Source organism: Halichoerus grypus, chromosome X (assembly GCF_964656455.1).
Source record: "Halichoerus grypus chromosome X, mHalGry1.hap1.1, whole genome shotgun sequence".
NCBI classification, from domain to species: domain Eukaryota; kingdom Metazoa; phylum Chordata; class Mammalia; order Carnivora; family Phocidae; genus Halichoerus; species Halichoerus grypus.
This window is the reverse complement of record NC_135727.1, coordinates 35530603-35552607: the sequence shown is the minus strand read 5'-3', so window position 1 is coordinate 35552607 and position 22005 is coordinate 35530603. Positions and strand designations below refer to the sequence as shown.

Sequence of the window (22005 nt, the reverse complement as noted above, 5' to 3'; positions counted from 1 at the left end):
TCTATAAAGGTGGACTTCTTAAATCCTATTCATTAGAATAAATTTGATTTTGTTATTATATATACATAAAATGGAAGGCTATTTACTTTGTAGTGGCAAGCACTTTCCCATGCATTTCTGGTACTATGTTACAGTGTTGCCATTGGTGATCTAAATCAACATTCATGGGTGATTGCATTTTATAACTGCTTTTATTAGGTACTGTTCAAGGTAATGTTATGAATCTCATAATGAGTAATAACCTGATATTCCATAAATAGAAAATGAAGCACAGAAAGTACAGCTGTCTTAGCCAAGGTAACATGTCAGCAGGAAATATGGAATAGGAATATCTAAAGAATCAGTTTCAGAATTCATCATCAGAAAGCTTTGGATTAGGACCTGCTAATGCCATCTAAAATACTTAAGAATTTTTGGTTTCTTGCAGTTTTAAGCAGGTCGATCCTTCACTCTCATTAGCCTAATTGTTAAATTCCTTTATCATCTTAATTACTCCCCTTTGACTGTCTTTTTTTCCAGGGTTTGAGATCCTATATACTTCCCCCAGTTCTTTATGACCCTTCACAGAAGAAACACATCAAGATGCTAAACAGAACTGTGAGGTACATGTATTTTCCTATGACAAATGTTGGCAACAGGCTAAATCCAATACATTAATCTCTGGTGTATCACAAATGTAAATCTTTAAATGACACTGAATAGCAAGTGTCTTAAGACTGGCACTTTTGATCAAGACATTTTCTGTTTGCTCCAAAAATCTAACAATGAAAAACTAAATATAATAAGAAAAATGTAAGAAAGCGATACCATAAATAAGATAAACATCTTTATGGACCAGGAATAGAAAAGAAATATACAGAGTGAAAAGCAGGGCTGAATGTGCTTAATTGCTAGTCTTCAGGTCCAGATGAAGGCAGAGGTAGCTGAGAGATCATCTCCTGTAAGTTAAAGTAGGTAAAAATCATCCACCCAAGATATGAGTCCAGATCCAGGCCTACTGCCTAAGACCATAGCCCGAGCAAGATTATCCCTATTCAGGAGTGGAAATTGAGCTAAGTTGCTTCTGAACACTGCCAGGAGTTATAATGCTTATATGATATTCAGTTCCTAGAGGAATAGGTGGACATGGATATAAAGTCATGATTAGTGGAATAGCCAAAATACCTGCTAGATTGGTCCCTGGATCTGCAGAACTCCATGTAGAGTCCTGGGGTAGGAGTACCAGGTAAAGGCAACTACAAGGCCACTAGGCAGGAAGAGAGTAGGGAGAGATGGTGAGAAAGGGAAAGAGAGTTATTACAAAATTAGTCTGAAGACCCAGGCTTAGAAAGATGAAAAATATCTAATATTAAGAAAGGCAGATAAAATCAGCAATCCGAGGATAATTTCATATCAGGTTAACTAAAATAGAATAATCTGAAGACTTTAAGATAAGTATGTTTAATATCCTTAAGGAAATAATTAATGAAAAAATAGAAAAAGAAAGTAAATTATGAAAAAAATCAGATACAAAGCAAGAAAAAAGACATGTAAAATATTTCATTGGATAATCTGGAAAGTGAAGAGTATAAACATGGTAAACAAAACAAATAGGGGCACCTGGGTGGCTCAGTTAGTTAAGCATCTGCCTTCAGCTCAGGTCATGGTCCTAGGGTCCTGGGATTGAGCCCCATGTTGGGCTCCCTGCCCAGCAAGGAGTCTGCTTTTCCCTCTCCCTCTGCCCCTCCCCGTGCTCTTGCTCTCTCTCTAGTAATAAATAAAATAAAGTAGTAAAGTAAATAAATACAATCTTTAAATAAACACAAAAAATAAGTAATGCACAAAATGGCAAGAACAATTATAAATATCAGTAATGATAATAAAAATAAGTAGACTAAACTTTTTTAGTCTACTAAACTATTTTAAAAATAGTAGACTAGCTTTGCACAGTGGCAGTATCATAGCCAATGAGGTTTATCCGAGGCACGATTATTGCTAATTGAAAAAATAGTAGACTAAACCCATTAAGAGTTTCAGATTAAATACACGTGCATTTAAATACATATAAATTTTAGGATTTTTTGTTCCAGCTCTGTGAAAAATGTCAATGGTATTTTGATAGGGATTGCATTGAATGTGTAGATTGCTCTGGGCAGCATAGACATTTTAACAATGTTTATTCTTCCAATCCATGAGCATGGAATGTTTTTCCATCTCTTTGTGTCTCCCTCAATTTCTTTCATAAGTGTCCTATAGTTTCTAGAGTATAGATCCTTTACCTCTTTGGTTAGGTTTATTCTTAGGTATCTTATGGTTTTTGGTGCTATTGTAAATGGAATCAATTCCTTAATTTCTCTTTCTTCAGTCACATTGTTAGTATATAGAAATGCAACTGATTTCGGTGAATTGATTTTGTATCCTGCCACATTGCTAAATTGCTGTATGAGTTCTAGTAATTTGGGAGTGGAGTCTTTCGGGTTTTCCACATAAAGTATCATGTCATCTGTGAAGAGAGAGAGTTTGACTTCTTCTTTGCCAATTTGAATGCCTTTTATTTCTTTTTGTTGTCTGATTGCTGAGGCTAGTTCTTCTAGTACTATGTTGAACAATAGTGGTTAGAGTAGGCATCCATGTCATGTTCCTGACCTTAAGGGAAAAGCTCTCAGTTTTTCCCCATTGAGAATGATATTTGCTGTGGGCTTTTCATAGATGCCTTTTATAATATTGAGGTATATTTCCTCTATCCCTATACTTTGAAGAGTTTTAATCAAGAAAGGATGCTGTATTTTTCAAATGCTTTTTTCTGCATCAGTTGAGAGGATCATATGGTTCTTGTCTCTTCTTTTGTCAACATGATCTATCATGTTGATTGATTTGTGAATGTTGAACCACCCTTGCATCCCAGGAATAAATCCTACCTGGTCGTGGTGAATAATCCTTTTAACGTACTGTTGGATCCTATTGGCTAGGATCTTGCTGAGTATTTTGGCATCCATGTTCATCAGGGATATTGATCTGTAATTCTCCTTTTTGATGGGGTTTTTGCCTGGTATTGGGATTAGGGTAATGCTGGCCTCATAGAACGAAAATGGAAGTTTTCCTTCCATTTCTATTTTTTGAAAGTTTCAGTAGAATAGGTATTACTTCTTCTTTAAATGTTTGGTAAATTCTCCTGGGAAGCCATCTGGCCCTGGACTCTTGTTTTGTGGGAGGTTTTTGATTACTGCTTCAATTTCCTCGCTAGTTATTGGTCACTGTGGAAAACAGTATGGAGGTTCCTCAAGATGTTAAAAATAGAGCTACCCTATGACCCAGCAATTGTGCTACTAGGTATTTACCCCAAAGATACAGATGTAGTGAAAAGAAAGGGCACATGCACCCCAATGTTCATAGCAGCAATGTCCACAATAGCCAAACTGTGGAAGGAGCCAAGATGTCCTTCAACAGATAAATGGATAAAGAAGATGTAGTTCATATATACAATGGAATATTATTCAGCCATCAGAAAGGAGAATACCTACCATTTGCATCGATATGGATGGAACTGGAGGGGATTATGCTAAGTGAAATAAGTCAAGCAGAGAAAGACAATTATCATATAGTTTCACTCATATGTGGAACATAAGGAATAGAGCAGAGGACCACAGGGGAAGGGAGGGAAAACTGAATGGGAAGAAATCAGAGAGGGAGACAAACCATGAGAGACTCTGGACTCCTGGAACCAAACTGAGGGTTACAAAAGGGAGGGGGGTAGGGGATGGGGTAACTGGATGATGAGCATTAAGGAGGGCATGTGATCTGATGAGCACCAGGTGTTATATGCAACTGATGAATCACTGAACACTACATCAAAAGCAAATGATGTACTATATGTTGGCTAATTGAACACAATAAAAAAATAATAATAAAAAACTACATACAAAAACCATTTATATGCTGTTTGAAAGAAACATACCTAAAACAAACTGATATGAATAGTTTTAAAATGATAGGAGAAGAAAGCTGGTATAGTGTTTTTAATCTCCCACATAATCACACTCAAGGCCAGGAAAAGTGATGATAATAGAGGGACAATACAATTCAAAATGTACAAGCAATGACCAACTAAGAATATAGGAAAATCATGAAGGTGTATGCATTCAAAAATATAGATTTTATATACATGTAGCGAATATTGAAAACATTATAAAAAGAAATTTATAATACTATAAACTCAGTGAGATTTAATACAATGATAACAGAGACTGATAAGTCAAGCAGGAAAAGTTCATAAGGTAATAGAAACCGTGAACAACACAGTTAACAAGACAGAGTTAGTAAATGTGTATAGAAATGTCTAAAGTGAATACATTATTTTCAAGAATATGGAAATACTTAAAATTTGACCACATTTAAAATGAATTTTAAAAAATGAAAACACTATGGAATGTTTTGATCACAGAAACTATGTTAGAAATTAATAATAAAATGTGTATGAGGGGGAAAAAACCTGAAAAATGCCCTATTGAAATAATGTATTTATAAAAAAGGAAATAAAAATGTGAGTTACAAATATCTATAATTGTCCTTTTAAGAATCAAATTCTAAATTTTTTGTGATGCAACTAAATAAGTATTTAAGATAAAATTATAGTAAAAAATCTTAAAAAAAATCTTATTAAAAGTCAAGAACAATTCAAAATGAATTAAACATTTAACTCAAAAAGCTAGGAAAAAATAACATGGTAAATTAAAAAAATATAGAATTAATAAGATAATAGAGATAAGAACAGAAAGTAAAATGGAAAACAAGGATAAAATTGAGAGAACCAGTTACTTGAAAGGACTAATAAAACAGATAAATCTCTGTCAGGGATGATTAAAAAAACAGAGAAGACAAAGGTAAGTAATATTTGGATCAGAAAAGGTTTTATAAATTATGATGGAGTAAGGATTTTACAAATATTAAGATATTTATCCATTAAATTAAAAAAATAAAATAAGATAAAACGAACAAATTAGAGAAAAATTATGAATATTGACTTAAACAAAAATGAAAAACCTTAGTAAAATAAACATTAAAGACAGTTAGTGAATAAATTAAATTATTTTCCAGCCATAACTCCCAAAATATTAAGCCCAAACTGTTTTGTGGGTCAGTCTTATTATAATTTCAAATTTTAGCATACCCTATCTTATACAAACTGTTACAGAGAATAAAGAGATAAATCTGTTCTTATCTAATCTTGATAACAAATAGACAAAGAAAATACAAGAAGATAAAAAGTATAGACCAGTCTTACTTATGAAGATAAATGCAAAAAGTCCAAAATCTAAGTATCTCTAAAACAAGTTCAGCAATGTGTAAAAATATACATTGGGATTAGGTGGGCTCCTTCAAAAAAAAATCCAGAAATTGATGACCGACTACAGGAGAAAAAGTATGACTATTTCAGTAGATCCAGCCATGTCATTAGATAAAAATAGTTTTTCCATCACAAAAACTATTAGCAAATTAGGGAAAAAAGGAATTCCCTTAACTTGACAAATGCCTTCTACCACATAGAACAAATATTATGCTTAGTGGTAATACTAGAAAAGTGTTCAGCAGTCTGTATAACACAAAGATATCTACAATCATGTTTTGTTTCCAATATTGTTCTAGAAATATAAATAAAGCTTAGTAAGACATAAAAAACACATTGTCATTATTAATGTAATTCAGTAATTTTATTGGACCCAACATCAACTACCAAATAAATTGTTTTTCTCTGCATCAGGTATAAAGATTATAAAATGGAATAAAGACATGTAATTTTAAATAGCAGTAAAAACTGAAAGAGACCTTAGAATAAATCTTTTAGAAATGATGTGTAAACAAATTTTTAAAATTTTGAAAGACAATGCGACACCTGGGTGGCTCAGTCGGTTAAGCGTCTGCCTTCGGCTCAGGTCATGATCCCAGGGTCCTGGGATCGAGTCCTGCATCAGGCTCCTTGCTCAGTGGAGAGTCTGCTTCTCCCTCTGCCTCCTGCTCCCCTTTGCTTGTGTGCGCTCTCTCTCTCTCTCTGACAAATAAATAAATCTTTAAAAAAATTTTGAAGGACACGGGCGCCTGGGTGGCTCAGTTGGTTAAGCGACTGCCTTCGGCTCAGGTCATGATCCTGGAGTCCCTGGATCGAGTCCCACATCGGGCTCCCTGCTTGGCGGGGAGTCTACTTCTCCCTCTGACCCTCCCCACTCTCATGTGATCTCTCTCATTCTCTCTCTCTCAAATAAATAAATAAAATCTTAAAAAATAAAAAAAATAAAAATAAAAAAATAAAAAAAATTTGAAGGACAATAAGAAAAAAGAATGAAATCTATCATGTTCATAAATGGGAAGACTCAGTATGATAAAGACATTGTTACCAACACAATCCATAATCCAATGCAACTCTATTTAAAATCCCATGAGATTTTTTTCCATAGAACTTAAAAGGCCTTATTCTAAGTTTTGTATGGAAAACCACAAGGCTAAAAATAGCCAACACAATTTTGAAAAAAGAAAAAGGTGTCAAGATTTCTTATAAATCTATGCTAATTAACAAAATGAGATATTAGCTTAGGTATAGAGAAAGGGAATAATGGGACAAAAAAGACCTATGCATAGATGAAACCTTTTTTGGAATTACTAATCAGAGATGGAAAGGATGAACTAGTCAATAAATGATACTACAATTGGTTTTCAATGTAGAAAACAATTATATTCATAACTCACATTATACCAAAAAAAAATCAGACTAGTTAGAGACCTGTGTAACATTTTTTAAAGAGCTGCTATGAAGAGAATGTTATTATTATTTTAGAATTGGAACTTATTTATTAAACACAATGTAAAATGTCTAAATCCTAATGGGAAAAATATTGATAAAATTGACTAAATTTTGGGGGCGCCTGGGTGGCTCAGTCATTAGGCGTCTGCCTTCGGCTCAGGTCATGGTTCCAGGGTCCTGGGATCGAGCCCCACATCGGGCTCCCTGCTCCGCGGGAAGCCTGCTTCTCCCTCTCCCACTCCCCCTGCTTGTGTTCCTTCTCTTGCTGTGTCTCTCTCTGTCAAATAAATAAATAATATCTTTAAAAAAAATTGACTAAATTTTGAAAAACAAAACTCTACAATAGAGGAGGCTGTAAATCAATTTAAAAAATTCAAGCCATGAACTGAGAGGCAATGTTTTCAATGCTAGTAACAAAAAAAAAAAATACTTTGTATCAAGAACATATAAAAATTACTACAAAGCCATTACACAAACACCTTAATAGAAAAAATAGGCAAGAGTCTTCGTTTATTCAGGCTTTATAACAAAAATACCATAGGCTGGGTGGCTTAAAAACAGATATTTATTTCTCACAGCTCTGGAGGCTAGCCATACAAGTACAAGTCCCCAGCAGGTTTCACTGTCTGGTGAGAGCTTCCTGATTCAGAGATGGCCATGCTCTCACTGTGTCCTCACAAGGTGGAAAGGGCTAGGGAACTCTTTGGGACTTCTTTTATAAGGGCACAAATACCATTGATGAAGCTGTTCCTCAAGACCTATTAACTTCCTGAAGGCCTCACCTCCAAATACCAACAACGTGGGGGTTAGGTTTCAACATATGAATCTTGAGTGGACACAAACAACCAGTCTATAGCAGCAAAGGACTTAAAAAGGTAATTAACAAAGAGAAAATATGAGTGGCTAAAAACCTGTGAAAGACTGTTAGCTGTAGTCCAAGTGCAAAGTTCAACAACAAAGACTTTCCATCTCCATCACCATCTTCATTAGATTTAGCAAACACTGAAAAAAAGTTTAACAATGCTGTCTCTAAGGTTTTGAGAAAGAAGGAACTCTCATACACTGCTCAGAGGAGTAGAAATTGTTTCAAACACTTATGAGAGCACTTGACAATATCCTATAAAGCTGATTATGTTTCTTCTCTACAACCAGCATTACCCATTTCTAGGTATATCTCTCAGAGAAACTCTAAGGATATACACAAGAAAACATATATGAGAGTATTTTTGAAGCACTGTAATAACAAAAAATTAAATCATTTTACATGTACTTCAATCGAGGACAGTGTAGTTTATACTGCAGTCTATTCATTCAGTGGAATACTATGCAGCAATTAAAATGGATTAACTAAGCGTTACCAATATCAGCATGGATAAATCTCTAAAATATACTGTTAAATGTAGAAGTTAACAGAAAGCAAAGTTGATGTTTGGAGGTTATATGCAGTGTGGACTGTTTCTGGCAAGTTTTAATCAAAGGAAAGCTGTTAATTTTCATTGTTTGTAAATAATAGTAATAATATTAAAAACTAACACCCATATGGTGGCTTTAGAATTTATAACGGATTTTTTTGTGTATTATCTGATTTCCTCCTCACAAGAAACTTGTAATTTTGGTTCTATTATTTTTACACTTTAAAAAAAGTCCAATTCACCATTTGAGCCTCAGAGACATTATATGGTCGAAAGGACACTCAAACCCAAATCTTTAATACCTATCCAATGTGGGCTTCTGGTTGGCTCAGCTGGTTAAGCATCTGACTCTTGATTTCAGCTCAGGTCATGATCTCCAGGTGGTGAGATTGAGCCCAGCTTCAGGTTCCCTCTGCCCCTCTCCCACTCGCTTGCAGGAGCTTGTGATCCCTCTCAAAAAAAACCAAAAAACCAAAAAAACTTAATGTCATTCTTTATCCACCAAGTGGTATTCATATAATATTATCATTGTGGTCATCTATTTCATTTATGCCAAATCATGGTATTTATTTGCTTTCAACTCCTTTTTCTCACTTCATAACCTTCTGATTATTATAGATAGAGGCCTATCAACTTTCTCCCGTCTTTGTCTGCAATTCCACTCACAGTTTTTATTCCCTCCCCATTATTAACTACAGGCCTTTTATCACCAAAACCTGCCAGTTCCACTTCCAAAACCACGCAGAGTCTCTTCATGTCTCTCCACTTCTGCTCTCACCCTAATCCCAACTGCCATCATCTCTTGGCTACTGCAGTAGCTTCCTACCCTATACTGACTTGTGCTGGTTCTTCAGGTCCTCACTAGACACACAAAAAGTCTCCTATGTTCTATTGGAAATTTTTATAGAGAGACAAATACATAGGTTTCTGAAGGGAAGAAAACTGTATCTGAAAATCTTTACAGTGGTCGCCTTTGCATATTGCCTCTCTCATTCTTTTTGCTCAGTTAATTAACTGTCAGCCACAAAATACTTACGGAATATTGGGCAGAAAAGACCTGAACATTCGGACCCACTCTGGTTCAACTGTGTGACATGGTTGATAAAAAAGGCAACTGCACTAAAACTCTGTTGAGGTTTTTTTTTTAAAGGAAGTATAATTAAGACAGAAAGTCTACCCCCTTTTGACAAAAAAGACGTATGTTTAAATTTATAAAATGCAAAAAATTACACAATGAAAAGTACAGTAACTCCTAACTACTAATTCTTCCACTGAGAGTTAATTCTTATTAAGCATTTATTATCATTTCTTTAAGAAAAAAGTATATTCCAGCATATATATATATCTATGTTTTCTAACTTCTACAAGTACAATTATACTAAGTTCTGCACCTTTTATTTTTCACTTAATATAGCTTGTATACTTGTCCATATAGCTCAGATGGATATACTTCATTCCTATTGATGACTGTATAATATCCCATCAAACGGATGTGCTTAACTAGGCTTTTCAATATCATCATGTCTACCTTTTTTCCAGCTTTGTTGAGATATATAGCATATGTAAGTTTAAGGTGTGCAATGTGATTTGGTACACGTATGTATTGCAAAATGATTACCACAATAAGGTTAGTTATCACCTCCATTCCCTCACATAATTAGCATTTTTGTGTGGTGACAGCATTTAAGATCCACTCTATTAACAATAAAGTATATAATAAAGTATTGTTAATTATAGTTATCATGCTGTATATTAGGTCCTTAGAACTTATTCATCTTATAGCTAGAAGTTTGTACCCTTTGACTAACATCTCTCCATTTCCCCCACTGCCCCCCAGACCCTGGAAGCCACCATTCTACTCTCTATTTCTATGAATTTGGATTTCTTAAATTCGGCATTTAAGTGAGAACATATAGTATTTCCTTTTCTGTCTGACTTATTGACTTATTTCACTTAGCATAATGCCCTCAAGTTCCATCCATGTTGTTGCAAATGGCAGGACTTCCTTCTTTTTGTGGCAGAATAATATTCCATCATATATATGCATATATATATATATATATATGGATGTCACATTTTCTGTGCCCATTCATCCATTGATGGACACTTAGGCTGTTTCCATTTCTTGGCTATTGTGAATAATGCTGCAATGAACATAGGAGTGTAGATATCTTTTTGAGATAGTCATTTTCATCTCAGGGTACTCTGTTTTATTTTTGGAAAGCCCTGTTTAAGAAAAGTACTTCTTATAACTGAGCTTACATTTATCTCTTCATAATTTCTACCAGCTGATACTTCTCTTCAGTCTTATCTCTACACCTTTGTACCCAAAATTCCTATTATCCAGAATGCCTTATGCCTATCTCTCCTGATTAGCTGAGCTCTGCCCATGAACCAAGGGCTTATTCAAGTCCTATCTTCTCTTTAAAATGTCTTGACTTGGGGCGCCTGGGTGGCTCAGTCGTTAGGCGCCTGCCTTCGGCTCAGGTCATGATCCCAGGGTCCTGGGATCGAGCCCCGCATCGGGCTCCCTGCTCAGTGGAAAGCCTGCTTCTCCCTCTCCCACTCCCCCTGCTTCTGTTCCCTCTCTCGCTGTGTCTCTCTCTGTCAAATAAATAAATAAAAAGTCTTAAAAAAAAAAATAAAATGTCTTGACTTTCTGTTGCTCAGAATGTGTAAATACTGTTTATCTGTCCTCCAGTTCTCTAATTTTATTTTCTGTCATATCCATTTTACTATTGAGCATATCCAGTGAGATTTTTTTTTTTAAATTTCAGCTATTTTATTTTTTAGGTTCTATAGTTTCCAATTGGCTCTTTTTTTATAACCTCTATTTCTTTGAACTTTCAGTTTTTTCCATTTGTTTCAAGAGAATTTGTAGTTATTTCTAAAAACATATTTATAATGCCTGCTTTAAAATCTTTGTCAGACAATCTCAACATCTGTTTCATTGGAGTATTGGTGTCAATTGATTGTCTCTTCTCATTCAAGTAGTGTTTTTTTTGGTTTGTTTTGTATGACTAGCGATTTACAGTTGTATCCTGGACATTTTGTGTAGTATTTCTGGAGACTCTTGATCCCATTTAAATCTTCTATTTCAGCAGGCAGTCATCCTATTTAGGTTTTGCCTGTAGGTTGTTGCCTACTTTTGTGAGCTGTAGTTCAAATCATAATTTTCAGAGCCTTGGAATTCTATTCTGATTGCCTTTCTGCTTCTGGTTCCATTGGAGCTCCTGCTCAATTCTTGCATGTGCTGCCTAGGCTACCCAGTGTCATTTAGTGTGAAGTTCAGGAAACTCTAGGTTTTGGTTGCTTCCACTCTGTAGGATCAGTGTCACTGCTCTCCCAGGGATGTGACAGGGACACTCATGTGCTTGCTGCTCTAGCAGATTGGGCTATCACTGATTTGGGTGGGGAGTGGTGAATGAGTCCCTGACTGGCGCCATACTCCTATTGTGGAAGATAAGGCTGCTGCTTCTCTGGGTTTAGGAAAGGGATCCTGCTGTTGCTCTTCTGTGGTGGGTTGGGCTCCCACTCTGGATGTGCTGTGTGAGATGGGTTTTTTGCCGGGCTCTGTTAATGCCGCTTCTACAGAAGATCTGGCCATTACTGCCCGGGGTGTTAGACAGGGAACTTTTGGTACTCCCACTATTGCAGAAAAAGCCACCTGCCTCAGTGTACCATAGACACTGCCATTGCTGCTACTCCTATGGTTGGTTGAGGCTACTCCAGGTGTGAACTTGTCAGTATGTCCATGTTGGACCCCACATCTCCTGCGGCTGCTCTGTAGATCTGGCTGATGCCGTCCTGGTTGTTGGGCAGGAATAATGCTGTTGCTGCTGCTGTGATAGATTAGGCTGTGCGCTGCCTTGAATATAGGGTATGGATGGATTGTTCCACTAGGTCTTTGCTGGGCTGCCTGTTTGGAGTCCTTTGGCCAGAGATATCAGGATTTTCTTGTTTTCTTTTGTTTTTCTTCCGTGCTCATTGGATGTTCTGTACTACAGCCCTCTCTAGAGCCCTGTCTGGAATATATGGGAGATAAAAAGGAAAAGCCAAATTCTTCAAGTACTGAGGTTTCTAGCCAGTCTGCCTTTTTCTTTTCATCCTTCAAGATCCTTTTATGATGGGGCGCCTGGGTGGCTCAGATGGTTGAGCGTCTGCCTTCGGCTCAGGTCATGATCTCAGGGTCCTGGGATCAAGTCCCGCATCGGGTTCCCTGCTCAATGCAGAGCCTGCTTCTCCCTCTCCCTCTGCCACTCCCTCTGCTTGTGCTCTTCTGTCTATCTCTCTGTCAAATAAATAAATAAAAATCTTTAAAAAAAAAAAAAAGATTCTTTTATGATGGTCTATTGAACTATTTCCAGAGCATGTAGTTGTATTTAGAGGGGAAGAGCAGGGGAAGTGAGTGCTATCTTTTCCTGGAACTGGAAAATCTATGCCTTTTTATGATGTTTAATAACAGGGGGATGAGGGCTTAAGTATTTTGCAGGGTATATAAAACTAACCTACTGGGATCCATGTTGGAGCAAGATATTAAAAGTAAATATCTGCACTCCTTTCTCCCTTCATATTTAATAGTGTAATTGTGAAGAGGATTAGATATTTGTTTGACTTTTATTTCTTACTAATGAGGTATCAATTATCACAATGAAGAATCATACCCACTGGGTATATTACCTCCGTTTCAGTTGCCATTCCTGTAAAAAAATGGGGCATTTCTTTTGATTTTCTGGGATTTTTCTCATTTTTTTTTGCAGTGACCTTAATGATGTTTGCATTCTAGATTTTAATATTAAATTTTGCATAAGGATAACAGATGACAATTTGGAAATTCTAGAAAAAATATTTTACTTAACACAGAGTGAACAATTATATCCATGACTAATGAAGTTTTTAATGCACTGAGTTTCTAAGAAATTTTGCCTACCATTTTGACTAACATGAAAAGATAGAGGATTTAATTAAGCATAACATTTTTGAAAGGTCATTGTTTCAGTAAACTTCCATCTAAGCCCCAGCCTTCTTTACCACTTGTGATTCAATAAGAAGTTGATATTTGGTTTTGTCCCCAGTTCCTGACACAGAGTTCCTAAAACACTTGGATTGAGTCATGAAGGTGATAGGAATATCTTTTGTTATTTATAACAAGCCCTTTCAACCATACCTAAATTTATGCTAATAAAGAGACTCTTGGTGAGCCTCTGGATAGCTTTCAGATGGGGATGTTTGTCAGAGAAACATGTGATTAGAGCTTTGGGACTTTCCACCCCATCCCACACCCCTGGGCTTCCAGGGAGGGGAGAGGGGGTAGAGATTAAATTCAATCACCAGTGGTCAATGATTTAATCAATCATGTCTATGAAATGGGACCTCCATAAAAACCCCTAAGTGATAGGACTTAAAGGGCTTCTAAATTAGTAAACACATCAATGTATTTGAGAGTGGCACACCCAACTCATGGTGACAGAAGCTCTTGCACTCAGGACCCTTCTGGGCCTCACCCTATGTACCTCTTCATCTGGCCTTTCATTTGTATCCTTTATTATAAACTGGCAATAGTAAGTAAAGTACTTTTGTGAGTTCTGTGAGCTATTCTATCAAATTATTGAACCTGAGGAGGGGCTTATGGGAACTCCCTGAATTTATAGCTGGTAGGTCACAAGTAGAAGTGGCAACGTGGAACTTACAACTGGCACCTGAATTTGGGGCAGTCCTGTGAGACTGAGCCCACAACCTGTGGGGTCTATGCTAATTCTGGATAATTAGTGTCAGAACTGAATTGAATTGTAAGACATCCAATTGGTGGAGCGTGAAGAACTGGTTAGCATGGGGGGAAAACCCCCACATGTTTGGTGTCAGAAGTGATGTTGGAGAACACTACAGACCACAACCCCCATTGTTTCCCTCAAGTAGATATAGATCTAGAATTGTAGCTGCTGAAAAACAGTGGAATAGTAAGAAGTATTGAGTAAGTAGCTTTTAAATTATCTCTGTTGTCTTGAATAGTATGTAATCGTATCTGGCTTAAATACTTCTTATTCAAATGGAAAGAGTCCACATTTCATTAGAAACTTATATTCTAAATACATACATACATAGATACATACACACTCTAGGTTATACTACAATGAAACTTTCTCTTGTAGGAAAAGGATTATGTCTTATGACTTTCTGTGTTCCAAGCATTTAGCCCACTGCTCTACAACTACAAAGTGCTCAATAAATGTTTGCTCTTGATGATATTGATGAAATTCTCATTCCCACAGAGGACACCCTGTACCCTCTGAAATGGAGCAAATATACCACTGCCTTGAACTCTTTCTAAGTGACAAGTACAAGTAAAGAGCTATCTGAGTGTTTGTTAACCTTTACTATGAAAGCAGATTAAAATTCTCCAGAGTGTAGTAAGTCCCCAGGAGACTGTTCCACTTATTACAAATTTCCTTCATTTATCTCATTACCTGAAGTGACATTTAACATCTTGCTCAGTTGGAGTAATTTGATCTAATGCACATTACCTTTCTTATGAACGATGATGGTTCTAGTGAAAGATGAAAGCTCAGTTTTAACAAGCATTTTGTCAAATTCATATAGTGTTGCCAAAAATGTTGCAAGTAGTAATTTAAAGATACTGTCTTTTTAATCCATTTTGAACTACCACATTATTTTCTACTAGCCCTTTTCAGCCTGTTACCTCCAAAATTGTGTGCCTGTGTTTCCACATAATGAGTATCTTGACTTTCCTATTATCCCTTTTTCTGGCCGTATTAACTTCCCTGGTTTGATGCTGTTTTGTCTGCTAGCCAAGTTGATGAGGTCCAAGGTTGGCTCTAAAAGAGGCGTGAAACTGGAGGTCTACTGTGAAAATATTTCTAGTCCTTATCATTATCTTTGGTATTGGCTCTTGTCAAACCTGTTCCATTGTAATACACTCTGGATGCTATACTGTAATTTTAATAACCACATATTTGACTATTTGTTATAATATTATGTTTGAATTAATACTCAGTTCTCTACATTCCTGACTGTAGTTGGTTAACCACCAGATGCCTTGAATGGACTCTGGTTGTGCCAATATACTGGAAATTTACAGCCATTGCTTCTTAAAAATTTGCTTGAAGGATACATGCTTCCCCTGGAGGAGCTAGCTCCAGTTCCTGAACTGCCTAGAGCTCCACTTTAGGCTCTAAGCTTCCCCTGTATTTTCAATATTTGATTACCTCAGTTTTTATTAACCTCAGATCTTTTGTATACAGCCAAAGAATGCTAATACCCCAAAACGTAATGCAAGGAAATGAAAAATCTCTATTAACACCATAGATTTAGCCTAGGAGATACGGATTACATTCTCCCCGTGTGATGGTTAATTTTATGTGTCAACTTGGCTAGGCCACAGAACCTAAATATCTGGCCAAGCATTGTCTTAGATGCTTCTGTGAAGGTATTTTTAAATGGATTAACATTTTAAATCTGTAGACTTTGATTAAAGCAAATTAACCTCCATAATGGGGGTGGGCCTCATCCAGTCAGTTGAAGGCTTAAATAGATAAAGACTGGCCTCCCAGAAAGAAAAAGGAATTCTGCCGGAAGATTGACTTCAGACTCAAACTGCAACTCTTCTCTGGGTGTCCCGCCTTCTGACCTATCCTGCAGATTTTGAACTTGAACTTGCCAACCTCCACAGCCGTGTGAGCCAGTTCCTTAAAAACACGCGCACACTTGTGTGTGTGTCTGTGTGTGTGTGTTTCCTATTCTCTTCTCTGGAGTACCCTGACTAATATCTTCCAGAGTCACTAGTAGAGATTAAACCTTCTGAAATAATCACTGAATTTTTGAGAAGGAAGAAACCATTTATTTCTTTTTCCATTCTGGTATCTCTAATAAAGTGGATGAAAATGAAATGATTTTTAAAACTTTACTATGTGTTACCTTGCTTTTATAAGCACCAACCTTATGAGGTAAGGTAGTACCATTCTACTTTATAGATTTAGAAACTGAAGGTCGTGGAGTTAAATTATTTTACTCAAGTCACCCAGCTAATGAGTGCTAGAGTTAGATTTCAAACTCTGTTTAGCATCAAAGTTAATATTGTTTCAACTTGATGCACTCACAGAACTCTGTCTGTTTTAACAATGATTAAGTCACTTGTTCCTTATACAGATATCTTGGAATATAATGATGGTGACATATCTAGAATAAAATTTTGGTCCATATGTCATGAGAATTTCATCCTGTGAGGGTGATTAAGTGGTTACATATATATTTTGTGTCAAAATCATGAACTGGTGCCTAACCACAGGAACTGGGCAGGTTTGCTTGTTTTAGCACAGACACTCTGATGTCCCACAAAAGCCATCCATCCTTAGCAAACCAGCAGTCAGTCACCTTAGGTTAATTAAACTAGCCCTGTAGAAAGCAGAAGTCAATAGAGAAGGTTTCCTGTGCAATAAATGAACCAAAGTTTTGCATGTAATTTAGGACAAACCTTTATACAAATAAATTACTCTGTTCATTTCCTTAATATTGGCCTATTAATAGTTATTAATATTTTGATGTTGTATGTGGTTTTTGGATTTTTACTGCCCTGTATTTCAAGTTTGTGGAATTAAACATTTGTACTATTATTAACCTACGGACAAGGAAAGTCAACCTATCTAATTAAATATGTAATCACATACATAATTTTTTCCATAAAATATAGATTTTGCAAATCCCTTTTAAAAGTGTTAGGTCAGATAACTTTTGAAACTTGACATTTCTACGATTTTTTTAAACACTCAGTTTAATTTCACAATCACACAGCATCTAAACTTATTTGGCTCTAGTTACTATTTCCAGGGAATGAGTTCCTTAAAAGCAAAGTAACTTTTGGACAGTCCACAATCATGAAATGCTTTACCCCAATAGAGCAATCAGCCTACATGTGTTGATATAACACCAGAATAGCTAGTTGAAAACTGAGAGATTTAGTAAATAAATCAGTTAATTTGGCAAAATGTCAAAGAAATAATTTGTTGCGTTTGAACATTTTCTCACCACTTAATCTAGCCAAAGATACAGAAAAAAAAATACCTTTTAGGTAAGCTATTATTCTATGATGCAGTTTCCTTATCACAACCTGATTTACCTTAAAGCTCTTGCTATTATCACACAATAGTGTCGGTATTTTGGGGAGGACTTTGATCTGGAGGACAATTACAAATTATAAAGAAGAAGAAAATTGTCTTGAAAACCCTTTTTCTTTTAGGTCTCTCCAATTACACATTCATTACCTTTTCCTTATCTGTTTATCCATGGGGAAGATTTCTAGATTTGAGGAAGTTTTTCTTCTTTGTCAAATACCTCTTTTTCCAGGGCTATGCTGCCCCTCCCATGGTATTTTTATTCACCATCCATTCTACTTACATATAGCCCTGTCATACTACTGAGTAGTCTCTAATCCCAAAGTGGCCCTATCAGTGCCATGCTATATTCTCCATATTCCTTAGGCACAGACTTGTCTGGTCTATGTATTACAGAAAGTCCTATCTTCTAAACTATGCTACACTCTTTTGAATAACCTTTCTGGTGGTTTTCCATGCATTGTTTGTGGATCATCACAGAGGAAGAGGAAATTTATAGGATTTGCTCAAACGAGGTAGCAGAGAGAATTCTAAGCAATGAAAATGACACACAAAGACTGTAGAAAGAACAAGAAGGCTGCCATCACAGTAGCATAGGTAATGAGGTGACAAGTGTCATGAGAAGAGTATGTAATTTTAACTCAAAGCAGTGAATAATATGGACATTTCAGGAAATTTTATGTCTAATTTGGAAAATACTTAGAGTCAAGTGTCTTTTGTTCATGGTTTTTCTTGTATCTTGGTGGCAATTTTCTATTGGGCCTATGAAAATTAGACAGCTCTATTCAAAACTTCATTCATTCCCCCAAAAAACTTTTAAAGACCCTTTCACTAAGTGATACTTTCTTTAGGGCATATGGACTTCTTCATCCATAGAGGGTGTTGTTATATGTTTTGAGGGCAAAAAAGCCTGTAGGATGTTTTTGAGCTTGACTTCCTTGAAAATATCTGGGTGCTAGAGATATAGTGTACTTTTGTAGAAAACAACAAATGTGGGAATTTTTGTACATATTTCAAACCTCATTTAGAATCTGGATGCTATTTGAGCTGGTGTCAAGGATGCATGAAATTAAATTTAAGAAAGCTTAGCTTTAAGAATTACCAATTTCTTTCTGCATTGGGTAGGTAGATTCTGAGTAGGAATTAAAACTGGTCATTTTCCCTTTGAAATTAATAACACTGGTGAGTTTTTTCATAATTCTACAATAATTTAAGGGGCTGACGTTAGATTCAAGGAGTCTTATAAAAAGAAAAGTAGGTCTGTGGTGTGGAAAAACATCTCATGGGAGTTTGATACTTTCTGACTAAGGGGCAAAAGTCAGATTTTTAAGCGTGTCAGCAAAAGTCATCCTCATAGAAAGTATGTTTTTAACAGAATGATAAACCATATTTTTAAAATAATATTCTACTAGGTGTTTTAATTTAGAAGACTGGAAAACCATATGGTATATTTTGTGAATAACTTAGAGTTTGAATGTTCAAGTTTTCAAATCAAGATATATTTTATTATTTAATTTAAAAAGGTTCGATTTTTAAATATACATTAAAGTGGTTTCCATATACATTTTTTATTCACATGAATAATACTAATGCAATATATTCAAAAACTTTATTGGAGAAAGATTGTTATACCATTTTATAAATGAATTGTAATATGATTTATAAAATTGAACAAACATCACTGGTACCTCTTAGTATATTTTTAAATATTTTTAAATATGTTGTTCTATGCAGTGGGATATTTTTTAAAAGATAATAACATTTACTTTTTCTTATATTGCAAAGTTTCTAAGTTCTGGATGAGACAGTCATTTTCTCAAGATTCATTGAATTATAAAATTGTGCATTTTCAATTGCTTGTCAATTTGAACCTTTTTTGACCCATCTCTTGTCATTTGCCCCCTTTTTAAAGATTATTTATTTATTTATTTGAGAGAGAGAGAAAGAGAGACAGAGAGACCGAGTGAGCACGAGTGGGGGAGGGCAGAGGGAGAGGAAGATTCAGACTCCCAATGAGCAGGGAGCCCAATGTGGGGCTCGATCCCAGGACCCTGGCATCATGCCCTGAGCTCAAGGCAGATGCCTAGCCAACTGAGTCACCCAGGTGCCCCTCATTTGACCCTTTCAATGACCCTATGAAATAATTAGAACTGACATGATTGGTTATAGATGAGAAAACTGAGATTCAGTGAGCCAACAAGACAAATTAAGATTACAGGGTTAATGGGTTAGAAAGGGAAGACTAGTACTTGGGATCTGTAGCTCCTAATCCATTGTTCTTTCCATTTTGTGTGGTCTCTTCTCAAATTGTCATAATCAGACCACTTAGTTCAACCTATTTCCCCAAAATTCAAGGGCAGGGTGTACCTTATTAATAATGCTACTGACTTGTATGTGATGAATCTGAAAAACAGAAACAAGTGGATCATACGAATTGCTCATGAAATGGGGAGGATATTAGGAAAGAAATATCAGCTAGTTTAACAAGTTCAGCTGGGTAAACTTGGGCAGACAGTATGGTGCCTTTCACAGTCCTCTGACAAATGGCCCAAGTGAGAAACTGTCACTTACTAGTCATTTATTTATTGTGCTAGGCACAGTGGATATAATCTTGGCCCTCATGGCATTTACATTATAGGGGAAGATCTAGACAAGTAAACAAGCAATTAAAATAGAGAGTGTTAATATTACAATAGAGGACATATATGCTATAGGAATACCAGAAAGGACATCAAACACTAATTTAGGGACTCATTGGAGATTTACTAAAGAAAGACCTAAAAGATGAGTAAAGAGTTGGGTGATGTGTATTCCAAGTGGAGGAAAGAGCATGGGTTGAGACCTTGAGAGCATAAAAGATTTGAGAAGCTGAAAGGAATTTATTATGGCTGGCATAGAAATCGCTAGAGGAGAAATGATGATCAAAACATTGTTTCCATGATCTTAGAGAAGTCTGAAAGAAACATGGAACGAGGCAAAGTACCAAAGGTAAACCCTGACCCATCTAGTCCAGTTTCTAAATTTCCTGTTGTTACCAAGACATTGTTTTCCATCCCTCACAGAGTTGTGTGGCTATTAAGGAAAGGAGCTTTATTAAATGCCAACTATGACCCATACCATTTCAAGTGTGCCATTTCATTGCAACCTCATGTCCCATGAGGCAGGTACTGGTGCCCAGACTCTACAGAAGAGGAAATTAAGACTAAGATAGGGAATGAAAATTGCCCAAGGTCCCATGATTAGTAAGCAATGGAGTAAGGACCTGAGCCCACATTTCTGTTTCCCAAGGCAACACTGTTCAACTGTTCTCTGCTTTCTCTTCTTGGTTTTTAGAACCATAATTATGGTACTTCTACATTACTAGTGCTTCAGTAAAATGATTTAAAAGAAAATGATTTGGTTTATCTTAGCTAAAGATGACCTCCTTTGGGTTTACAGGTGCCATTGAGCCAAAGGTATATTTCCTGAATGAATGGATTTCAGAGCTAACCAAGGTGATGAAGATATGGCTAGGAGTCCAACAAGGACTTAAAAACGTTTTTTGCATGTACAATTCATACATTCTCAGATCCAAAGAGAGACTTCCCTAAAGATTTTACCATTTGGCAAAATCCCAGATTGAGACAACTTAAATGACAGAAAAACAATCCCTTGTATCTGAGAGGATTCTCACTTGATAGGTTTTTAGGAATGGAGAGTAGGAGGTGGTAGGATGTAAAACTGACTGGGATCTGTTCCAACTTAAGCAAGAAGTCACATATGTGAAACCTAATATTAGAGAGACTGAATTGGCACACAACAGATTCTGTTATAAAGGACATGCCCTTCTTATGTATTTTTGTAATAGATCTAGCCTTACATTAATGGCATCTATGAAGTAAAATTGTGCAATTATTTAATATTTAAAGGACCTAAGATTGTACAACTGAATTTCTATCCCATTGGTTTTGAATTCATTTCTCTTAGGACTATTATTAAGAGATAGTTGTGATACCTTTATTAGTTTTATTTTATAATTAATTCATATGAGTCTCAGTTTTAGAGGAATAAAATAAGTGTATGGTGTCTTTCCTCTTCTGTGTATTATCCTAGACTTTCACTTTTATATTTGAGGCTATTAAAATTGTTAATTTGAATATGAAATACAAATTCTTTCTTGTTCAAAGTATTTAGAAATGACACCATGCATTAGTTTTGCATTGGCATTTAATTCAATGCTTTTAATAAATAGCTAAATAACCAGGAATTAATTTTAATTTATGTACAAACTGTATTTTCTAAAAGATAATAATATTCCTTTTATATTTTAATATGACTACCCATATCTGAACAAATTATAAATGCAAAGTTCTTTCAATTTCATTTCTGGCAGTAAAATGAAGAATACTTGCAAGTCATTATTTAACACATCATATGTGATATTCATTATCTTAAAGTGTTGCTTGATATTGTTTGGAATTGATAAATGCTCTATAATTACAAAAATTAGTTGCTCTATTGAATATAAATACTATGTAGAATATAAATTTTAATTTTTTATTCAGTAAGTTACCAAATATTGTTATTTTTTGATTTTTCTAAAACAAAGTACAACCTGAAGTTGCTGCTGGTGCCTGTCCCTAGGCCCTCTGAGACACTTAGAGTAGTTTAGATTGTTTCAGGCTGTAAACCTAGATAATATATCATGGGCTTTCCA

The 22005-nt window shown here is 35.7% G+C and overlaps 1 pseudogene; it reads left to right on the top strand.

Moving 5' to 3' along the window:
* The first annotated feature begins 1917 nt into the window (after positions 1–1917).
* Positions 1918–2080, top strand: LOC118536960 (U4 spliceosomal RNA; annotated as a pseudogene).
* Positions 2081–22005: the final 19925 nt, after the last annotated feature.